This window comes from Sceloporus occidentalis, unplaced genomic scaffold (assembly GCF_023333645.1).
Source record: "Sceloporus occidentalis isolate IW3139 unplaced genomic scaffold, rSceOcc1.0.p SCAF_206, whole genome shotgun sequence".
Taxonomy (NCBI): domain Eukaryota; kingdom Metazoa; phylum Chordata; class Lepidosauria; order Squamata; family Phrynosomatidae; genus Sceloporus; species Sceloporus occidentalis.
Window position 1 is genome coordinate 1,449,002 of NW_028317186.1, and position 24,747 is coordinate 1,473,748.

Genomic DNA, 24,747 nt, shown 5'->3' on the forward strand with positions numbered 1-24,747 from the left:
GCCATAGTTATGAGTCTTCAACAGGTCCAGAAACTGCCTTTATTGTAGCTGGATTAATATTCCATCATAAATCCCCCCCCAAAAAACCAACAAAATCCAGTTACTATAGCAACCAACAAAATGTTTGCACTGAAAGACCACGATTGTTCACAATAAATTACCCTAAAGTCCACCTTTGACCATGATTACTGTTTATTGGTCCCATCGTCAGCCATGAAACGTCTCTAAAATATCTCTCTATAACACAATGAATGTTTTTTCCTCCCACAATTCCCGCCCGGCGCTCATTTTTATTTTTTTGTTTTTTTTCGATCGAGCTTCTTGCCATCCAATAAACAAACCATTTATTATTATTTTTTTCTCTTCAATAAATACATTCTCATCACTTTAATCCTTTAATTTTAAGTATTAAACTTTTTATTCTTCACCATCTATTGTCTGAGTTTTTTTTTATTATTTTGTGAGATTGCTCTCGCCGTCCCTTTGTAAGAGTTATTGTCGAATGCTATATTATATAATATATATATTTATTTTTTTAAGCACTTTATCCCTTCTTGGAAACAAATAAAGACATGTCAATTTTCCATTCAACCTCTAAAAAGCTGAGTTCTTAATTACCTACATTATCTGTTTGACAAATCATCCCCGACAACCTTTGAAAAGCCTTGGAAATGTAGCGGGTTCTTGTTTTCTTTTTTTTTTCCCGTCGGGACGCGGAGTACATCAGGAGATTCGATACAAAAGGTTTGCTGTCAGTTTAGTCCTTTAAACGCCAGCCGCGTTAGCTTTAAAGACCATGCGCTTCTGTGATCTCATATTAAAGTCTACAAAGCAGAGGGAAAACACATTTGAAAGCCGGCTTTGATGAAGACGAAGCTACACTAATTGGAAGAACGAGCACAAAAACCCCCCCCAAAAAACATAAATTCAACTGAATTTAACAAACAAATAATAAAACATACCCAAACAATTTATTAGTAAATGACGGTTTGATTTAAGTGTATAGATCAAGGAATGAGCTTTGAAGATCCTTCAAGCTTGTTGGGACAATCATTTGATGGTCCATGTATTAAAAAGCCTTGGCTGGAAGATAATGTTTCTGTAACGAGACTGAGGTCAAAATTTGAGAAAGTATGTAGGTAAGTATGAATGCACCACGCAAGAAATGTCCTAGGCTTATAGTACCTGCTAGCTCTCCAGATTCTGTTTATAACAGTCCAGACACAAAGGCTCATCTCCTAGTGGCTCCTACTTGGTGAACATGGAAAATGCTTTGAATTGGAACAAGTTTTGAGCTTGGGCAATCGCGGCTTTCAGCCACCACCCAGTAGGGTGGGTATCGGATATTGGACGTCGTAACAGAGAATTATGCCTAAACCGCACAGAAAAGAATGGCGCAAAGTTTGTAAATCATATAGCAAAGTGTAAGAGGACAAATAGTTGCCCGGCTGGGGGGACCCATATGTTGCCCAAGTAGTCATCTCTTTCTTCAGTCCCTTGCTTGATATACACTCACTGGCCGCTTTAGTAGGTAGACCTGTTCAATTGCTTGTTAACACAAACAGCTAATCAGCCAATCACATGGCAGCAACACAATGCATTTAGGGATGTAGCCGCGGTCAAGACAACTCGCTGAAGTTCAAACCGAGCATCAGAATTGGGAGAAAGGGGATTTAAGTGACTTTGAACGCGGCATGTTGGTTGTTGGTGTCGGATGGGCTGGTCTGATTTTCACCCAAACCGTCTCTAGGGTTTACAGAGAACGGTCCGAAAAAGAGAAAATATCCGGTGAGCGGCAGCTGTGTGGATGAAAATGCCTTGTTGGTGTCAGAGGTCAGAGGAAAAAGGGCAGACTGGTTCAAGATGACAGAAAGGCAACAACTCAAATAATCATTACACTCAAGGTATGCAGAATCCCATCTCTGAACGCACAACACACCGAAACTTGAAGCAGTTGGGCTACAGCAGCAGCAGAAGACCCCACCGGGTGCCGCTCCTGTCAGCTAAGAACAGGAAACTGAGGCTACAATTCGCACAGAATCACCAAACTTGGGCAATGGAAGACTGGAAGAACGGTGCCTGGTCGGATGAGTCTCAAATCCAGCTGCGACATTCAGATGGCAGGGCCAGACTTTGGCATATTCTTGGCACACTTTGGGCCCCTTCGTACCAATTCAGCGACAGCCTGAGTATTGTTGCTGACCATGTCCATCCCTTTATGACCACATCTTCTGATGGCTCCTTCCAGCAGGATAATGCACCGTGTCACAAATCTCACATCATCTCAAACTGGTTTCTTGAACATGACGATGACTTCACTGAACTCCAACGGCCTCCACAGTCACCGGATCTCAATCCAATAGAACACCTTCAGGATGTGGTGGGATGGGAGATTCGCATCATGGATGTGCAGCCATCAAATCTGCAGCAACTGTGTGATGCCATCATGTCCATAAGAACCAAAGTCTCTGAGGAATGTTCCAGCACCTTGTAGAAATAATACCACGAAGAATGAAGGGGGTCCAACCCGGTACTAGCGAGGTCTACCTAATAAAGTGGCCAGTGAGTGTATCTGTAAATAAACTTGTAGAGTAACACTTTAATAGGTCACTGCAAAGATTTTCTTGCAGTGAGTAATGGCGGCAGCCAAATGGTTCTAATGATGGTCGTCATGAGAACCATGACTTGTCAGGAGGAGTAAAGATATTCTCTATATTCACCTATATTCAACCAGGGTTTACAGCTGTGATATAACAGGGAGAATAGCATCGGGATGCTTAGATATCATTAACTCAAAGGGAAAGTATGACGTTTTTGACCCATAATATAATGTCTTCAGGCAGCTGCATATTCGCACAATCTACTAGACAAACACCCCGACTCTTTATCAGACTGCCTGTGGGAAACAATAGAATGGCTCAGTCTTAATCACACAGCCTGACTCTCTGTTTAATGAAAGTCTATGGAGGAACGGACTTCATTAGCATCACCATAAAGCATCAGCTCAGTGTGGTGTTTGAGCCAGGAAAGTCACCCGAAATATCACATGACTAACAGCAACGGCGGCTCCAGGTCTGCAGATAAAGGGAGTTTATTGGGACAAAATGAGATAAAAGCAGTAATAAGCGCTGGGGCTTATTACTGTATACAGTGATGGGGGGGTTATATCACCATAGTCAGCTCTGGGGGGTTATTACTGTATGCAGGACTGGGGGTTATTACTATATGCAGCACTGGGGTGTTATGCTCAAGGAGAAAACTTTTTTTCTCTCTTTAAGGAGCTCATTAATGACTTATTCTCCAGATCATTCACTTTGATTAATCAATAAAATGTAATCTCAGAATCACATAGCGAGACGCGAGTGTTTTTGTTTTTTTTTTTTCTATGTCTTATGCGATTTCAAGGTGCCGGTCCCCGGTGTGGTTACGTTACACGAGCGCAGGATATTAATCCGATATGAAAGAAATAAAACTCTTTTCCCATAAATAAAGCCAATAACTCCGGGGGTTTGAAAGATGATTGAATTCGTCACACGGCTCCAGCCAGAGGTCATTTGTGAAACAGATTTCCCGGCGTCGGATGCAGAGGCAGCAGAATCTCCACCTCGCTTTCCGAAGCCCTTTCCGGCGTCACACGTTCTCAGTCAATGCCGGGACTTTAGGGAAATTACATGGAGCGCTTATCATTTCTTCAGCCAAATCTCAACTCGAAATGCAATTTTTATCTTTGCGATTTCAATAAAAGCAAATTGTCCGACTTGCGGTCTTAAGTCCCAGAATCACATCGAACCAAAAACCATTATTTATTTATGACATAAAGAGGCCAATGTTTCCACCGAAACAGGTCTTCGGCAGGGCCAATGCAAAAGCTACGCACGCCTGACGAAGACCTGTTTAGGTGGAAACGTTGGCTTATTAAATAATAAATAAATAATGGTTTTTGGTCAAATTTGTTCAAATGATTTTTTTTTTTATTGCTTTTTTTTTTTTGCAGCTCAGTCCCCTTGGTTACGTACCCCAACCCCCGAATTAATACTTTTTTTGGGCATGTGCACGTTTTTAATATTTTCCAACACAAAATATCCAAATTTCTGAATTAATATCCATATTTCAAGCTGATCTGAATAATTTATATTTATCTGCTGTTTGGCTAAAATTAGACACAGCTATCATTTTAAATCATTTTACCTTCTAGCTTAGAAAACTTTTTATTTCATTATTTTACCATGATTAAAAAAAAAAACATATTATAGCGAAATATTATTTTAAAAATTAGGTCAATAAAATAGACATTTTTTTTTTTTACATTTTATTAGTAAATACGCCAGCAGGAATAAGGGGTAAATTTATGACATAAACATAAAATAAATTAACAAAAAAATATATGTAGGTACACAAATTACTTTTTTTTTTTTTTTTTGGCCAGGATGAGGCAGAGAGCCAAAAAAAAAAGGATATATAAAGAGTTTCCCGGAAACAAAAATTTCCAGATTTATATAATTTCCACATTTTCCACTACTGAATCTCATAAAATCACAAAAAAAAAGTTCTAGTTCAGCTTTTTAACAAGTCCTTTTTTTTTTTCCCCCCGTACATTAAAGCTAGAAATTAATAGATATTTTTACAGTAAAAAAAAAAAATGCCAGTGCCGTTGGGTAGTGTAAGAGTTCACGGAACTCGCTTCAAGGTCACGGTATCTGCATAATTTATTTTATAATTTAATATATATTCATGCGGTGTTGCCAGGAGGTGATCGTCACAGTACAAGAACACTTATTAAATACTTGTTATTTTACGCCGTTACTGTTAGCGGAGGAAGTCGCGGGAGATCAGCGACCTTGGAGGACTAAACCAAGATCAGAAGAATGTTTTTGGGGTATTTACATAAGTGGGAACAATGTGTCATCCGATTATGAGATTGACAGAGTGAAGCCGATCAACAAATATACATCCTGATAGTGAAAATAGAGCTTTACCGAGATAATTATATGGGACACGATGACCTATTTACAGCTGTTTATATAGAAGAAGAAGAATGGGTTTTATTTTCACCGTTTTAGTTTATAAAACCATTTCCTGCTGTTTCTATACACATTATCGGGGCTTTTAGGGCTGTAGAACCCTGCGATACCCTCATACCCAGCAAACATTCTGACCTCCTAGAAAAGAGGGGCATCAGGGGAGGAGAGAGGGGCATCAGGGGAGGAAAGAGAGGCATTAGGAGAGGACAGAGGGGAATTTGGGGCCAAATTGGGACTGGCTAAAGTAAACAGGGTCATTTGGAAAGGAACAGAAAAGTCATAAACACACTTCCTGCTGTTTCTATACACATTATCAGGGCTTTTAGGGCTGTAGAACTCTGCGGTACCCTCATACCCAGCAAACATTCTGAGCTCCTAGAAAAGAGGGGCAACACAGAAGAAAGAGGGATTTGGGGCCCAAAGAGGGACTGGCCAAACTAAACAAGGATACTTGGCAGGTATGCGTTAAAAGCAGGCAAGGCTTTGGTGGCCACTTCACTTCCACATTAATAACATGGAAATTTCAGATCTTCTAGAAAGCCCCAGGCGAGAGCATGGAGTAAGAGGGGCGCATGACTGAGGGGACGTCAGGCAGGCCTCTCCCCCTCCCGTTTTCCTGTTTTGCAGAAAAATCTGCTGAGTCATGCTCGGGGGGCTGTCAGTCAATGTTGATGGACGGCCCTGAGCTGACAATGATAGGTGGGCATCATCCTACTGTGCTTAGGGGTGGGGGTCACTATATATATGGGAGCCCACCCCGTTTAGGTAACTTTTTCAATTGACCTGGAAAGCTTTCCATCCCACCCCTCTTTTTTGTTCCTTGGTGGTTGGTTATCAAGCTGGCATAGAGCAAGGGTTAACCACCTTAGGTGTGGTTTGACCCGTGGTGCACAGGCCCTCGGCCTTAGTGCAGGACACTCCTTGGGCTTGTGCCTTGGTGAATCCTAGCCGTGACAATGGCTGCCGTGCAGGGGACGCCGGTGATCTCTACGGTTTTACGCCTGTGCCAGCCGGGTCGTTAGTTTACAGTCGTTGTTTACAATTTAGGGTTACGATTTGTAGCCTTTAGATTTGGTTTACAATTGTTAGATTTAAGGCTTGCACGTGTCACAAGTAAGTCGGGTGGTGCGGCACGTGCAGCGCTATATTATATATTATGTTTATATCGTGTTTACAAATAAAGTTAATTTTACTATGAATAAAGTTATTTATATCTGTGTCACGGTGTGGAAGGCGTAAAGCGGACTGCACCGTGGCCTTATTTTTCCATAGTTGACTTATAATAAAACATTATATTATTTACTTTGTCTTTGTGTATTCATTTTGGGGGGGGGGTAAAAGAGGGCGACGCATTGGTGCTACCTCAGTCAAGTACTATGAAGAAAATGCAGAGATGACGTCTTTGGTTCAAATTGATAGGAACCTCAGACGTCTCTTCTTCAAGACGGAAGTGCGGAATCTAGCACATTACCAACTTGGTAGATCCAGGCTCGTGCAATTAAATAGATATTTGGTCCTGGGTCACTCCATCGGTGCTCGGACAGGTGAGTAAGACCTGCGCCAGGAGTCCTTCGTTGGAGATCAGGGCTCCAGAAGCAGCCAGGAGGGTTCTATTATGCGCCCTTTTCGCTGTTTATCCGGAAATGTGCAATCAGGAGAAAGGACAGATTCATTCGCTGTTGACTATAATTAAGGCTAATTGCGAAGTTAATTGTTTAGGAGGATGAATTAAAAAAAACAAAACAAACAGCTGGGGTTGGAATGGGCGCCACGCATGAGAACAGAATGTGAGATTAAAGCCTCGTAAGAGACAATAAAGGCTTGTGTGCCAGGGCAAAGGAACCAGCCCCGGGAGGCAGAATAATGCCCCGTCCTGGGAAAGAGTCAATTACATAAAACGGGGGGCAATTCTGCACCATCCACGATGTTCCTTGTACAACTGTAGGAGCGTCATTCTCTTGGATTCCATAGCAACTGCTCCATATTTAGAACTTAGCTCCAGATCAGTAAATAATTAGATGGAGGACACAGAGTTCACACATTTTTAAGACAGTGTTTTATCATTTCCCCTTATCTGGTCAATAGCAGATATTAAGATGTAATAAAAAGAAAACATTTTGTTACCGAGAGGGTGGTAGATAAGTGGAACCACCTCCCGGCAGAAGTGGTAGAGGGTAATACAGTGAGGGTATTAAACATGCATGGGATAGACATACGGCTCCTGAATCTAAGACGAGACCAACGACTGATAAAGGTTGGAGTCTTTAGAATCGATATATATATATGAAACACACAAAGTCACAGCTCCACCCTAACCCCACCTCTAACCACACCCACAAAAGAAAAAAATTCTCTTTGGCCATTTAAAATGTTGGGAGGTATGTCTCTTATGCGGTTTTATTGTATAAGAAATGATCCCGGAAAAAGAAAAATAGCCATTTATTGCCAAAAAAAACTCTATTTTTTATCGGTGCATTTAATACAGGTTTTGAGATATTTTAAAGCTTTTTTTTTTTCTATTAAAAAAAAAAGTACCATATTTCCTCGCAGTACTCCGTATGGCTCTGTTAGACCACTGGGTTAATTAAAGGCACCAAAGCTTAAACAAATATATGAACGTAAACTGATTTATTAATATCTATTAAATTCAGGTTGATTTTGGAATATTGTCTGTTGTAAGGATTTTATGGTGGAACCGGCTCCCCTCTCATTAAGATCTCATTACTGAACTTTAATCTCACTAATTTCTGGCTCTGTAATAAAGTTTTGTCTTTAGAAAGGTCACGGGAAGACGACTAAATGTGAGCTGAATTAGCTGCAGAAAATTGCTGATATTTTACTATTTTGTATTTAATAGGTTTTTGCCCATAACTGCGAAATTCACATTTTAAAACTTGTATCTTGCCACAGAGAGCTTTATAGCTCCCTCTAGAGGCTGCGCACAGAAATCACATACACCCCCTCCCCCGGTCCCTTTAAATGGCAACCTCCACTATTTTTTTTTATTCTTAGTATCAGATTAAAAATATATTTAAACAATATAAAAACTATTGGGTTTTTTTTGCCCCAGTTGTAGTTTTTGCCCCATAATATAATGTTTTCAGGCAGCTCCATATCAGCCGTTTGTATGAGTTCTCACTCTGTTATCTGTGCTACAATCTGCTAAACACCCTGACTCCTTATCATACTGCCTGTGGGAAACAATAGAATGGCTCAGTCTTAACCACCCACTAGGACACTTTCCAGAGAACATCAACTATACTTGCAAACAACAGGCTGACTTTAAGAAATGATTTATACGATTGGGTCAATGTTGTTAGAACGGAAGCTATTCTACTGTCTGGGTTGTAGTGTATCCTGAAGGGCCATGTGGATCATCGGCACATCCCAGGACCGCTCGAACCCAAGGGCTCAACTTGATGGGGAACAGGTTGGAGGGTAAGAACTCCATTTTGGTCTTGATGGGTCCATTCCATTGCCCGACAGTCTAGCCATCTCGCATCAAGAGGTCTGTGTCCTTGGCATGTGGAAGACAAAAGTTCTTCAAGACTCCTCTCAGGAATAGTGTTTTCTGGACTAGGCCGCCCAGGCCTAGAGTAAAAGGTTGAGGGGAGAGGCAGCCCCTCCGCCACACAATAGGGAGCCATTTTTCCCAGTGGGTAAATTGATTCCCTTGTAGTGCCCCTGCTCATGGAGCAAGTTACAAAGGAGATCACTGATCTCCTCAACCAGCCAGTTAACAATATGGCGGACCATGCCAAGTTGGCACAGCCACCATGCTTCTTCCCAGCAGAGATAAAATGTATAATCTCGCATTTCCAGTCTCTTACTCCAAGACGCTCGTCTATATCCGCAGGTCTTTATGTAACGAGCGCTGTGCTTTCATATTTGTTTATTTTTCGCCCGCTGGGAGCAAAAGCATGCAAAAACGCGGCGTTTTCACCCTGAATCCCAAGTGGGTGTTTTTCAACTTAAATCTGATCTTCCAGCTATGAGCGCCTCCGAATAAAAAAAAATCCCCTATTTTCTACCACTTTGCGATTCTAAGCCATCGAAACCAATTATTTTTCTATAAAACCAGTGAAATCCTTCACAGGGTATTAAAGCCTCCAGTTTGCATTCTGATTTTTAATATTTCTCTTTGGCTCACCGACCGAGGACCCCCAGCTGGATGTGTGAGTTCGTAGAGAAGCTTAAATCATCTGAGCACCCGGTCACAAAGGAATAGGTTATTGGGGGGAGATATTTATCTCTTTTCTTATTTAAAGTAGATTGCCGTGATACCGCGGGCCGATTCTTTGAGTGTTTCTCTGGTGTACGGTGAGGTCCCTGCTGAGACCACCACGAGCCGATAAGCCTATCAAGGACTTGGTGCTCAGAACACTGGAATTTAAGAAGTCTGATATTAAAGAATTCTGAATTGTGTAATCCTTCCCTGGGGTCACATCGCTCAAAGTCTTGTCTTGGTGCATCTGATATGCTGCCCGAGCAGGAGGGGTCAATAAGATGCCCCCTGTCCCAACCCAAAGAGATGCTTCTGTGACTATGTCCCCCCTCTCTTCAGACCTTTGCTTGGAAGAGCGCTAAAGATCAAAAAGCAATCTATCACATCACACTGGTATTTATCCCCTTGTGTGACCCGAAAACAAAGATTCAGAAGCCATATCCCTATGCCATGTATGTTTAAATCACGGTATTACCCTCTGCCACTTCTGCCGGAGGCTGTTCCACTTATCTACCACCCTTAGTAAAATACAACTTCCTTCCATTCCATCTAAGCCTCTGACCCTCTCGTTTTAGATTACAGCCTCTTGTTCTAACATTTCTCCTCCTTTAAAATCAACCTCCCTCCCGTACTTTGTTGAATTGATTATGTATTTAAATGTACTCTACGTGTGACATTTATCAATATTGTTAAAGAAACAGTCCAGTCCTCAAAATTGGATTGCTAGTTTTATTAATGTATATGAGAGTCCATGTTGCACAGATTCCAACGCACTTTACTGCGTGCAAATTGGAGACTGCATTGTTTAGTTATTGGAGTTAGAAAATGAGCCTCCTGTTTCATTTAGCTCCTCCCCCCTGCTGCCTCTACTGAAACCAGGAAATGTACGTATGTACACTTCCTGCACATGCTCAGCAGCACTCTGAAGCAACAGCCAATGGCATGCATGCTAGCAAAACATCAGTGTTCAAATAGAATATACCGGCTGCTACTAGTCCCATTCACTTCCACATTCTGTGGCTAGAATATAAATTCTACTGAGCATGTGCAATAAGCATACTGAAGTATGTTCCCTGCTTTGCATAGAGGCAGCTGGGGGAGGAGTTACACGAGACAGAGGAACTCCAATAACTAAAGAATGCCTGCACCAGATTGCATGCAGTAATTGGAGTCCATTCACCCAAAGTAGGGTAGATTGAGCATAGGATTGGGGGGGGATTGGGCAGAATAACGTCCTCGTTTATCGTTTACTATTTGCTGGAGTGATCGATCGGAACTTCCTCCGTCATCTGAATTCTGAGTGCATTCATTTTACATTCCGACCTTTGCGTCGTGTTACCTAAGGAAACTCCGGAACACTCACACCACGATTTGCTTGTAAATTCATTCCATTGATTCCAAGTGTCTGTCAAGATACATTTTGTTTTTTAACCTTTTACATTTAAAAGTGTGGATCTGGGCTGCACCCAAAACGAAAAGCCCCGGGGGGGTAATACAAACTTTCTTGTTCAACACAATTCCTAATTTAAATGCTAATGTAAAATACTCTGTAAAAGACTTATCTTCTGGGCAAACTTTACCCGACGCAGCGAGAGGATTGTTTATTATTATTATTATTATTCTTGTATTGAAGTTTAACCCTTTGAGTTAATGATTCAATAACCTTGAAACAAAGGGAAAAGGGCACCCCATATATATATATATATATATATATATATACATATATATATATATATATATATATATATAATGTAGCAAATTTACCCAAAAAATTAAGATTTGGTTAAAAAAAAAAAAATTACAAAATATTTTTTATAAACACCTTTTGAGTTTCTTGGAAGATATTTGCCCCAGAACTCCATATAAGCAAACTTTTGTTACTTATATTAATCTTCTTCAGGCCCGGACAGGCCATCTCGCTCATCGGGCAAATGCCCAGTTGGTCACTCTACTCACCCGGTCTGCCACTCGGCAGACTGAGTGTGTCATAACATTCGGCCGCACATATTCATTCATAGGCCTCACATATTCATTCATCAACCGCACTTATGTCATCAGGCGGCCTCCGGCCTTAAAGTGATGACGTCATCTCCTGTCCGGCCCTGATCTCCTTTAACATTACATGAAAGGATAGTGGATACCTGGAAAAGACTTCCAGCGGAAGTAATGAGGGTACATACAGTAAATGAAGTGAAAGTAAAGCTGCTGTTCCATTTACCCTGCTGAATTTACTTATTCTACTTATAGCACTAGGGCCATCTTTCCTAGTAATGATGAATGACTAATCCCTTCCTAGAAATAATTGCTAAGCATGTAATATTTAGCCGCCACCGGATTTTTTTGGTTCCGGGAATGCTTAATTGTCATATGACATCAAAACAAATACTGATATGTTGTTGCCATAGAAACTGGAATTTCTTCTAAAAAATGTCTACGTATTTAAAAAATCAGTTAAAAAAATCTTCAGAGGGGAGAAGAGAAAGACAGATCTGTTAAGGTTTATTTAAGGTATATAGGGTTATATTACTATATACAGCACTGGGGGGTATTACTTTATACAGCGCTGGGGGGTTATATTACTGCATACAGCACTGGGGGGTATTACTGTATACAGCGCTGGGGGGTTATATTACTGCATACAGCACTGGGGGGGTTATATTACTGTATACAGTGTTGGGGGGTTATATTACTATATACAGCACTGGGGGGTATTACTTTATACAGCGCTGGGGGGTTATATTACTGCATACAGCACTGGGGGGTATTACAGTATACAGCGCTGGGGGGTTATATTACTGCATACAGCACTGGGGGGGTTATATTACTGTATACAGTGTTGGGGGGTTATATTACTATATACAGCACTGGGGGGTATTACTGTATACAGCGCTGGGGAGTTATATTACTATATACAGCACTGGGGGATATTACTGTATACAGCGCTGGGGGGTTATATTACTGCATACAGCACTGGGGGGTTATATTTCTGTATACAGCGCTGGGGGGGTTATTACTGTATACAGCACTGGGGGGTATATTACTGTATAGAGTGCTGGAGGTTATATTACTGTATACAGTGCTGGGGGGTTATATTACTGTATACAGCGTTGGGGGTTATATTGCTGTATACAGCACTGGGGGGGGTTATATTACTGTATATTATGGGGCTTGTCCTTTAAGTTGCTCTGTATAGGTTTAGATCAAAGCAATAAAAGAAATAAATAATTGTTAAAATTCCAGGCAAAGAATCGCATCCAACTGTTTCCTGGGATTCCCTGTAATTCCTTCCCTGACCCGCTGCTCATTAATAAATCCTGAGGAGCATACCGTCAGCTTGATTTGTCGGTATTTGTTGGATATTTTAAAAGCCTGACCCGCTCTTACTTCGGTGCACTCATTTACTTTGATATTTTAAAACCTCCTTTCACCGCCGGTGAATATAAACTCTTAAAAAAGACACAAAAGGCCCCGCGAGTCGGCGTCTAAGATTTCTCGCCGTTGACGGAATCAGACGGTTCTCACGCAGAGTTATTTACACTTTGATGATCAGCAACAAAATGAAAAGAATATTCAGCTTTAGACATAAATATGGAAAAATTGGTCAATTAAAATATCTGGAATTTTTTTTTTGAATTGTAATGTTAATTTGTCTATACGGGGGGGCAAAGAATGATGAATCTAAACCTGGTAATGAGGAATAAAAATAATAATTAAATAAATAAAATATGATATATAATTCTACATAATTATATATATATATATACAGCATAACAATCTTGACATTATATATTCCATATATATATATATATAAAGCCCATATTATTGGATCATATATAAATATATATTAATTGATATATATATATATATATATATAAAAAATGTAGTGAAGAAATTATAATTAAAATATATGACCCGCCATAGTTTACGATTCTTTATGCTGATTTAAAAGACTTTATGAATCAATCAAAAAAAGACACTAAAAACATTTAACATTTTATTAATTTACAATTAAAAAAAATACATTATATTTAAAAGCAATTTAAGTGAAGGGAAACTGTATACCCCTTAATATTTCAGGTTCCAGGCCCCTGGGAATCAGCGTAGCTAAATGGACAGGGAGCATGTATGTGTGTGGGTGAGTGCATGCTCAGGGCATGTCCGTGTTTTGATTGGGGTATGTTAATTGAGGGGTGGGAGACCCTAGGTGATATAAGGTGCCCTATGGGTGACCCCGGTCACTGTCCTTTTTACAGACACGGCCAACAGTCTTACCTGCTTCCCACCCTCCCTATTTCTTGTGTACTGACTTTCTTTCTTTTGTCACAGCTGGCGGTTTGCGTGTCCTTGCCGGTCTGGTTTGGTAAGTGATGGAGTTTGGATGCTGGTGTAATGGAAGGCTCAGTCCTCCCCTAACCTCTGGTGTTTATTGGACGGGCCCACCGAGCTTGTTGGACGGCTGGTGGTTAGCATTGGTGGTGGGACAGCGAAAGGTAGCTGTCAATTTTGTTTGGACGAGGGGGGAGGTGAGTACCTGTGGTCGGGATTGTGCAGTGTGAGAGGCCGGCAAGGACGGGGTTAATTCGGTTCCTGTGTTGGTTATGTTTGAATATGTTACGGTAATGTGTTATGTATATTTGTATATTTGTATTTATTATTTATCGGTTATTGTATATTCTTGTTATTGGTTTATGGTGTTTTGGGCCAACACAGTGTTTTATGGTTTTATAATAAAATTGTGCTGTGGCCTGCTTTATCCAATTTCAGTCTCCGTGTCGTTATTTGGTGGGTTAAATGGTATCGGGTTCACAATGCACGATACACACTACCTACATACATGAACTGGAAAATCTTTTATGGGGGTTTGACTGGGGGCTGGGAGGGCACCGGAAGATAAGGGGCTTTCCGGTGGTGCTCAACATCGGAGAATCGAGAATTAGCCACGTGGGGAGCAGTTGTCGAGGTTTGTGCTGCTCTGACGAATTTACAGCCCCCCCCCGAAGATCACAATATCTTCACCAAGCGCCCCGATGAACCCCACTGCCCGCAAAAGCTGAAGACATGTTGCACAGTGTATGAAAATCAGGACTGTCCTACAGAAAAAGGACACTTGGGAGCTATGAAACTCGAAACATACACTAATATACCCAGAGTGACCGAATCATTATGATAAGCCACGATTATCACCATAAATATTATGCAACTGTGATAATAAGAAATATGTTAACCAGGCTTTATTGCTATACAGGGATTGTATTCAACTTCCAAAGCGATTGGGTAGCTCAATTGTTGATCTGATCAAAGGTCTATTATAAAGTCACAGAATATGAAAGTTATTCTTTTAATAAAAAATTAGTTTTTAGAAAAAAAAATAAAAAATTTACAAAAACATTAAAACCGGCTGGATTAAGACACATTAAGGCAAGAAGAGGATCTTACAATGATTTATTATTATTATTATTATTATTAATTATATTATTAATTGTAAAGCACATGGATTAGCAGGCAAATAATCAAATTTTTCATCTATGAAAAATTAGTTTTTTTAGTTCACCAAATATACATTTTACGTTTTTTTTTTTTATACTGGGAAAAGATTCTCCTCTGAGCTCTTGCGTAAGATTTGGGGCATCGTATCGTCCTTCTCAGAATTCTCATGCTTGATTAAGATGCGGAACAGTAAAAGACTTGCATATGGACAGCATTTGTACGTCAAAAAAAAAAAAAAAAAGCTGTCCGCTTTGTAAAACTTGCCGGCAGAAGATGTGAACACATTTCAATTTGACAGCCGCCACTTTTGGAAAAAGGCTTTCCCCGTCCATCATGTGCCAATCAGGGACATCATACCGACAGCTTTCTGCCATCAGTGAAGCTCACGGAGCCCGAACGTGATTGACGGCTGGCTAGGTTACTCGTTAATGCTTGTCGGTGGCACCCTTAGGGAAGATGACTCCATCTCCAGTTAAACTCTTTAAATAAACTGGGGCTGCCACTCCGCCGGATGGCCAAGGAAGCTCAAGAGCCATTGTCTAATGCAGGGGTTCTCAAACTGCGGCCCTCCAGCTGCTGCAGGACTACATCTCCCATAATGCTCCTTCAGCTAAGGGGCTGGCTGAGGAGTATGGGAGATGTAGTCCTGCAGCAGCTGGAGGGCCGCAGTTTGAGAACCCCTGGTCTAATGTCATGCAGGAGAGTTTTTGGAAGGCTGAGTATCCTGAGAATTCTGGAATCATGAGAAAAGGCAAACCCTATATAGGAATTCGAGAGCGTTTGGGACGTGGACAGAGCTATCCTGAAGAATTAATAAATGATTCCAAAAGGACAGACTCGTTGTTTCCCATTTTATCCAACTATGTGCTCTTGGTGGAAAATCTAAAAAAGATCCAAGTGTTCAGACTCTCCATGACCAACAAATTCAATTCTAGAAGCAACCTACAAGCTTCTAGATATAACCGTATCTGTATCTGTAAGCCGACGTTTCGGAAATTCCAGCACTGTTTCGACCAATCAAAAAGCACAGTAGTTACTACATCCTCCCCAACTTCCTGTTCTGGTCCTTCAGACCCCCATCTGTAAAAACGAGCCTCGTTTGATGTCTCCGTTTATTAAATCAGTGATGGAATACAACATTTTGAGTGACGTTTCACCACGTGGTTTATGGTTTTACCTGTCAGAGTAACCATCGGGGAAAAGCCGACATCCGATTCTCCTTCATTACAGACGCTTCGTTACATAACGCTACGGAGAGCCCCTCTTTTAGACAGGAGCCTTGCGCGCTGCGTACGAGACCCTGTCAGGTTACTGAAAGAGCTCTTACTTGAAATATCCAGATTTTTGTTGGCTGTTCCGGGAAAAAAACGTGGATTATTCGTAGAAAGGAATGAACGCTAATGAGGGCTGTAAAGCTTCAGTGCCATTTAAAGGTGTTCTAAGTGTCAGGTTCTGCTCTCAAAACACCCAAGGGGATTCACCTACACTTGGTTGGATTTAGAATTTGAAACGAGAAAAAGCCAGTTCCAACTTTAGCCCAAACTTTGACTACAACGAAAATATTACATATATATGTATTTATATAAATGATATTTTTGGGTGTATTTAATTGGCTTTAAGGCTTCTGTATTGAATAATATAATAATAGAAGATTTATTTAAAGAGAACGTTTTATCTGAATTTAAAAGCCATGTGGAGCCATATGCTTATCCCATGCATGTTTAAATCCCCTCACTGTATTAGCCTCTACCACTTCTGCCGGGAGGCTGTTCCACTCATCTACCCCCTCTCAGTAAAGTAAAACTCCCTTACATGCCATCTAAACATCCAATCCTCTAGATTTAGATTACGGCCTATTAAAATTAAATCTTCCCTCCTTTAGATGTTTCTTCCTCCCCTCCCCAAGCCGGACATATTGAGATCCCTTTCGCCTTTCGTGTTAATTTTAACCTTAAAACCATTCCCAATTTTAGCTATAAATCCTGCAGTAATAATTTAACGGACGCCTTCGCTCCCGGTAGCTGTTTCATATTCCGTTCCTACATCTGCCTCGTCTTGTCCACCCCATCATGCCGATGCAGTTATGCTCGAGATTAATTACGGCCCGAGTCCTGCGCTCATTAAAGCGCTAACACCGGACAGACTCATCCGTGTCTCTGGTGAGATGGTGGCATCGTGCCCGGGATTCTGGCAAACGCTGGCCCCCGCGTGACACGATGCTGAACTGGGCCAAACGACAGCGCTGTGGCTTCTATACCGGTCACTGTCATACTATCTTCACTATCGTTCCACAGAGAGAGCAAAAAAATGATTAATAAAGTACAATTTACAAAAAATTAACATAACCGGGAACATCGGGAGAACTTGGTTTTAATAACCCGTCAAAGTAACCAACCCAAAAATTCAATATGTCTTCATAGCTAATCCCTAATTTTATGTTACTGAGAGGGGGGTAGATAAGTGGAACAGCCTCCCAGCAGAAGTGGTAGAGGCTAATACAGTGAAGGGATTAAACATGCATGGGATAGGCATACGGCTCCTGAATCTAAGACGAGACCAACGACTGATTAAGGTTTGAGTTTTTACAGCAGGAGAAGCGGGCTGACTAGACGGGGGCCGGATGGGGCCGATCTGCCGGCAGACTCTATGTTAAGTGAATACATTTCCAACCTAATTCCTCTAGGGCCACGAACTCACATGTTAAGAGGTTTAGTAAATGTCATATTGCTGACTGGACAGAAATTAAAATGGAAAAAAAACCCAAAGTGAGGTCGTTCCGGAGTTTAACCCCGAACATGTTTTTCTTTTTTTCCCGTCCTATTAGTCATTATCCACGCGGATGACATTTCGGCGACGTAACGCCGGATTCCCGTCCGTTCTGCTGAATGGTCAAAACCACAAATGGAAAAGACGGTAACATCAGATAAGCGTTCGGCTTTAATATAATATTTCTTTCACCTTTAACGACCGAGCGGCTCGGTAAATGCTCCGCTCAGAAACCTTTATTTCCCAGGATATCGGTAAAAAAATATGTCAGGTCACATATAGTTCACACTTATAGAGAAAATAATTGCTTGAACTTGGAATATATATATATATATATATATTTATATATATATATATATAATGTGTTTATTTCAGAGGGCCACAGGAATGTTTTTGGTTTTTTTAATGCAGATGCATAACTACTAAGTGTCCCGAATTTTAAGAGACAGCCCTAATTTTTGGCCACTGATTCTGGTGGCTGCCTCAGCGTTGCTTTTTTTGTGAGCAGAGGGTATAATGGACCGTTTAGGGATCCCCACAGCACAGAGCTCCATTGGCTCTTCGGGGGTGAGGCCACATCTGTAGCCCCGCCCACTTTCACTCACTCCAATAGAGATGTCCCTATTTAGATCAGCACAATTCATCCCATTTAACCCTCTCCTGTGCAGCAAACTACAAATATGACAAACAAGACACAGGCAGATTTACTGGTGTTGCAAAAAACATAATGTAATAAAAACACTTCCAATGATATATTTAAATATATATATTTGTCCTTTTCCCTCTCCTACCCCATTGTACGTATAAAAAATCATTCTACTGATTAAAATGAGCAGCACATGTATCTAAATCTAAATACCTATTTATATACCAAGCGAGCAGCCATTTTAATTTCTGCGGGATTATTCCACCCCCGTTAACGCTGGTTCTAACACAGGCTGCCACAGAGCTCATGGTCCTTTACTGTTAAAATAAATATCTCCTGATGCCCACATGGGGCCAGAGTGGACTTTAACTGGGATGGCGAGTAGGGCTAGGCCCGAGGGCATGTTTTGAGTTTTGGGGGGATATTTAAGGATGGGTGTTGGTCGGGCAGTTCATTTTGTCACAGTCGGGGCAGAAGCTTACCGGGCATCTAGGGGGTGAATGCTCTGTGGAGGGCATTTGGTGATTTCCATGGGAGGTTCCCGGCTGGTGGTGCTCGGAGCCTCGGGTCTGGGGTTGGCATCTGGGTTGTCCTCCCCTGCGCTGGTGGTTCCTGGATAGCCTGGTAAGCTTAGGCGAGTTCTTCGTTTTGTTATTTATTCGTGTTAATTATTTTTGTTATTTATGTTATTTATTGGCGTTCGGTTTGGTCGTCGTTGCCCTGGTAACGCACCTAGTTTTGGTTTAGGTTGCGAGGCAATAAATAAATCGGCTGCGGCCTTTTCAACCCCGCTCTTGCTGTCGCGTCAACTATCGTGTATTTAAATTGGTTGGGTCGGAGGGTACATCAGCCGCGAAAAAAATCCACTAACAAAAAATCCCAAAAATAAATAAATAAGGGAATGGTAATTTTTCTAAGTGAATTTACTTATGGAAAAAAGACTATGGCGGCGACAGTTGCCCTTTGAACGACTTCATCTTGCGATCGTGCGAAGCGGAATGTCCTTATGGGAATCCGCGTCTGGCCGCAGATGCATCTTCCTGAAAGTGATTGCCATACGAGCGGTTAAGGCCATGTCCGCGGCACACGCTAACAAAAGACACGGCCCCCGTTCCTACATCTTTTTGCATAAAATTTTTTTTTGCTAAACATGCCAACGCATCAGCATCAGACGGCTAATGAAAACGACAACGTCGTGGGCCGTGCGTCCTCGTTCCATTTGTTACCCTTCCTTTGTGTAATTGGAGTGACACGGCAATTGTATAAGAGGACGGAACGCAGGAGACCGGGGCTTTATTGTGAAAAGAAAAGTGAGCAAAAACAAAAAAAAAAAAAGAAAACGACGTACAGAATAGGTCTGGTCTTTCTGGCAGGCCGGCCGGCCGGGGCAATCATAAGCTCCATCAGAGACGCGTCGGGGAGACTTACTGTGAATGCCAAACACAACTCGTTCGCGGAACAAAACAAAAATTCTTCATTGAAAATCTGGGTTCCGTCCAACGTCGATTCTTTTTTGGCCGCTAATCAACAAAAAAAACCCAAAAAAACACAGAACAAGCGCAGGTCCTCGCCATTCTAAAAACGACGGGACAAATGCTAATCGTTACGCTTCATGAATAATATATCAAAGAACAATAATGTATTATTAAAATCTATATGTTACACGTTGCTGCCGTGTATCCGGGAGAACATACATTAGTAATGGGCTACAGCGGACATAATGAAAAGGTGGGTGGTCGTCGCGGCGACGGGAACCCTTCCAGGGTTACAAAGAAAAAGGCCTAAAACTGGGAATGTTCGCCGTTTCGCTTTTATTTCTTTTGCTAATTTTTGTTGGCCTTCGGATTTCTTCTTAATTTGCATTATGAATAATTAATTCATTTTATTAATTAAAGCACTAATGTATTTTGCGGGCTCACACGTTGTGCGAGAAAAAATTGAAAAAAAGAATGCGCTAAGCTGATGTTTTTTTGGTCCTTAAAGGGGCAGTTATGTCCATTTTTTCTAAAGTAAAAAAAGGGGATTTACTTTGTCTGGATGGTTTTACAAAAATAGTAAACGCAGCAGAGTAGGTGGAACAGCAGCTTTAAAGTATAAAAAAAAATATGGATTGGAATGCGAACAACAATAATCTTTTTACCAAATACTATAAACCACCTTCTTTTAGCTCCAGAAAAAAATATGACCCTGTAGAAACAAAATAGAAGGACTTTTGCCCGGCTCACAAGCTCCGTTCCGGTTCATCCCAAAGGTGTTGGATGGGGTTGAGGTCCGGGGTCAAGTTCTTCCACCCCAAACTCACCCAGCCACAGTCACGCTGGAATAGAGAAGGGTCTTCCCCAAACTGTTCCCACCAAGCTGGAAGCTCAGCATTGTCCAAAATGTCTTGGTATGCTGAAGGGGACTGAACCCTGTTAGTTTAATGGCCAGGTGTCCCAATACTTTTGTCCATATAGTGTACAGTATATAAGACACATATATTATAATAAATCCAGTAGTGACAGACATGATAAAGTCAGTCACAAGAGTTCAAGCCTGGGGTCCCATCCATCAAAGTTCTGCCCATTGGCGATCCAGCCTTCCTCAACATGTTAATCTTTGCGTTAATTTTAGCCGTTATCGGGTACTCGGGTGTTAGGATAAAACTGCCACTTTGTATCAATCAGAAGTAAACGCAGGATAAATCTTCATTTAGCACCTTTGCCCCGAGCCGCATCCTGCCGGCGTTGGGATTCCAAACCCGCGTCAATCTAAGCTCTACGTACCAATATTTCCCATTCTGTAAAGCGAAGGAAAAGTGACAATAAAGATGTTTTTTGCGGGATTCTTTTTTTTTTTCCCCCATCTCAGATGAGACTAAATTCTCTCAGATTGCTTCGTATGCCACTTCATCAAAATAGATTAAAAAAAAAAAAAAGGGTTTGTCAAATTGATTTGCAAAACGCACAGTTTTGCACAGTTTTGCGGTAGTTATTTTGGCATAACAAAATTATGGAAAATGTCAAACGGGAACGTCTCCATCACAGCGTTTTAATGCAACTCGTTTATAAAATCTTGTGCTTTTTTTTAAATTTTTATATTTTTTAAATATTTGATAAGGGACCGTTTCGCCTCCTGAAAGCTGAGATCAGCGGCAGCCTGTGGCAGATCCTGCATTATCTGATCAAGTTCCTGAAGTTCTCTCCCTTCTCCTCCCTCCCCCTCCCCTTACAAAGGCTGCCTGAACCAATCAGCAACTGCAGTCCCACTGATTCAGCTCCTTGGTGCGTAATATAGCTGTGAAAAATTAGACAGGACTCGCCAAATTTGGGGTACTTTGACGTAGTGGCGGGCAAAGCTATATATGGCCGTATAGTGTGATGGAACCCCCAATATTTATGCCATAGATGGGGGCTTTTAAATCCTATTTGCTGCGTGTGCGCCAATCTTTTGCTTTGTTGTGTGTAGATGTTGGGCAGATGTTGTGTCCTTCTTGGTGACCCCTTACTTTGAAAACCGGAGCAGCTACCCCCTTGTCTTTCGCTAAAAAGGAATCCGGCAACAACAGCCGATGACTCTACGGTCAACCAGGTTACCCTTACAATAGGTACTGTAATGACAATATTGTTATTAATATAAAACAATCATGATTAGAAGAATCTGCCAGGGAATCCCCGACCCTACAGCAGGGTTTAGTGCTGTACGTGCCGCTGGCGCCCCAAGCCAACTGAACAGGTTAATGTACCAGATCATGGAAGGCAGAGGGGCAAAGCAGACCGATTCACACAGAAATGCTCTTTGGGGACTGGGGCGACTGCAGGGACTTGTGTTTTTTGCATTCACAAGTAAAAAAAAAATGGGGTGGCTGTGCCTTTAAGGGATTTGGTCGGCGACTAAGTATGACTTCCGTATGCAAACACTGCTTTGTGGTTTAGAAATAATGTTATGATGAATATATATCCGAAGAGTCGATTGCAGGTAGATGTGTTTGATCCCTTATCGTCTCTTACTTCAATCAGTCGATAAATCTCACATCTTAACCCCTTAAGGACAATGGGCGGTCCCTAAACCCATTGAAAACAATGCATTTTGTACAGGCTTTGTCATTAAGGGGTTAATAACGCCTCTAAACTGATTTTTGTATCGGATCAAAGTGTCATAAATACCAGCGGATAATAACGAGTCAGGATTAGGACGTTTGATTGGAATATAATGAGGGGACAGAACACTCCGGTGAATATTTGATTAGCTCATTAATTCCCAGTTTTAAAATATTTTGTTTAATTTTTTTTGGGGGGGAAGCTGATAATATTGTATTGGATTTTTGTAGGAATTTTGCCCCATTTAGTGACATTTTATCGCGAAGAACCACGTACAGATCGCGTGCGCCTGTTCATTGCTAGGGTATAACTACGTTAGGATTTTTTGATTTAAGAATCCCAGCAGCGATCTTAAATAATAAATCAGACGAGGCCGTTATAAAGTCGGATATGAAGTTTAAATGAGAACCAGTCAGTTCTTGGCTAAATTTATCCATTAATCTCAGAAAATATTATAGATGGATACTTTTTTAACATGAGCTACGCAGGGTTCCAAAAATTAATTTTGACCCAGGTGGTCGGTGGATCTTTAGAAATCAGACTGCTTGTCTTGAGTTAAAGGAGCTCATTTCTTGGCTTCCATTTAATTAATTTCTATTTTTTTTTATTTTAAAAGGGGAAAACAATATTTGCCAATTTAGGATTTTCAAAAAGAAAGGTGTTAGTGTAGGCTTAAGCCCAGAAATGTAAAATCAAGACCTGGGAACCCTCCCGGTTTCACCTGGAGACTCCGGGAAAAACACCTCTCCCCTGGGTCAACACTTTAATCCTCTGGGTTGCGGGATAGGGGTCTTGATCCGCCCTACTCCACGCCTACTTCCCCATGAAATGGGGATGTGTCCCGCAACATCGGTGGGACAGTCCAATGACGTCAGCAGGAACGCCCACCAACGTCAGTGGGACTTCTCTGTGATGTCAGATGGACCACCCACCGATTTCAGAGGGGTAGTTCTGCAATCCAGCATTGGCTTATCACAGCTTGTCCTCCAGAATGGAGAATATACTGTATAAGTGGTTGAAGGTTTCATTCATGATGCCCGCGGGGGCCAGAGTGGGCCCTGACTGGGATCCTGAGTAGGGTTAGGCCTTGGCGCCAATTTTGGTAGGTTGGGGTTTAGTTTGGTGGTTATTTAAGGAGTTGTGACACGGGGCTGAGGGCCATTTTGTAGTCACCTTACCCTGGGTCATTTGTCTCTCGCTCCCTCTTTATTGTGTTATGTTGGGGTATTTGTGTAATGTTGGGGTATTTCTGCTGTCACAGCTGGAGGGGTAGCTTACCAGGCATCCAGGGGGTGTGAATGCTCTGGGGGAGAGCATTTGGTGGGGGTCCTGGTAGGTGGTGCTGGGAGCCTCAGGTTTGGACATCTTGGTATGCCCGTCCCTGTGTGGAGGTTCCTAGTTTGCCTGGCAGGCTTTATGGTTTTTGTTAATTATTTATGTTTATAGATGTTGTTTTTTATATTTATGTGTTCAGTTTGGTAGTCTTTGCCCTATTAACACAACGAGGTGTCGGGCCTAAGGTTGCGTGGCAATGACTCGGTTAATAAATTTGGCTGTACCCTTTTTAACCCATTTTATCTGGTGACTGTCGTTATTGGGTAAAGGCAAATTGGATGGGGGCTTAGCCCGGATTTCGAGGGTACTTCAGTCATCTCATTTACAGGCAGATAAGACCCATTTGGCCCATCCGAGGCCACATTAAGGAGCTTTGAGCTTTTCTGAGTTGTCCATCGTAGTTTATGTCGTAACTTTGTATTACTTTGGCATGCATCAGCGTTCTTGAGGAATTATGGAAAAAGTGGGGCAAAAGCAGTGGTTTCTAGTTCTACCCAATATGGCCGCACTGGGCTAGACCATGTTTATTGTCCAATGGGGGTTCATAATTTCCACTTGAGTTTTGTATGTCTTTTTTATCATGAAACACGTGACAAAAATGTAATAAACTCTGCAGAATCCCCCACCGAGAAAATGTAAAGGGTCCGTGCAGATATCATACGCATTAAAGTCCATATAACGGCTGGAATGTCTCTTTAAAGAGCTACGTAGCTGGAAACAGGATTTAGGAAGGGGGCTCAAGAGATTAAAGCCCCCCACCTTGGGTACATTATTTCATGTTACTCATAAAATTGGTGTGGAGCAGAATCTTACATTTCTAAACCTAAAAAAACACAATTAGCCCAATAATTACCGCGATACCGCGCAGGCAAAAAAAATTCCGACAACAGGTAAATTGGAACCGTAGGCTTGCGAAGCAAGTACCTTTTTCACAACGAGAAACCAATTTGGTTTCTATGGATACAATTAGTAATTGCCTTAACAACACAAAAGACACACAAGCCCTGAGATGGCTACAGACCTTGATACGCAAAATGCCGACAACACGAAAGAAGGGGAAAATGGACCGATTAACAAAAAAAGCAAACCCTACGGGTTTTGTGTAGCGGAATGAGCTATTTTATTTTTTTTCACAAAATTACGGGTTAAAGAACTTTAAATATACTGTATGTTCCATAGGATTCTATA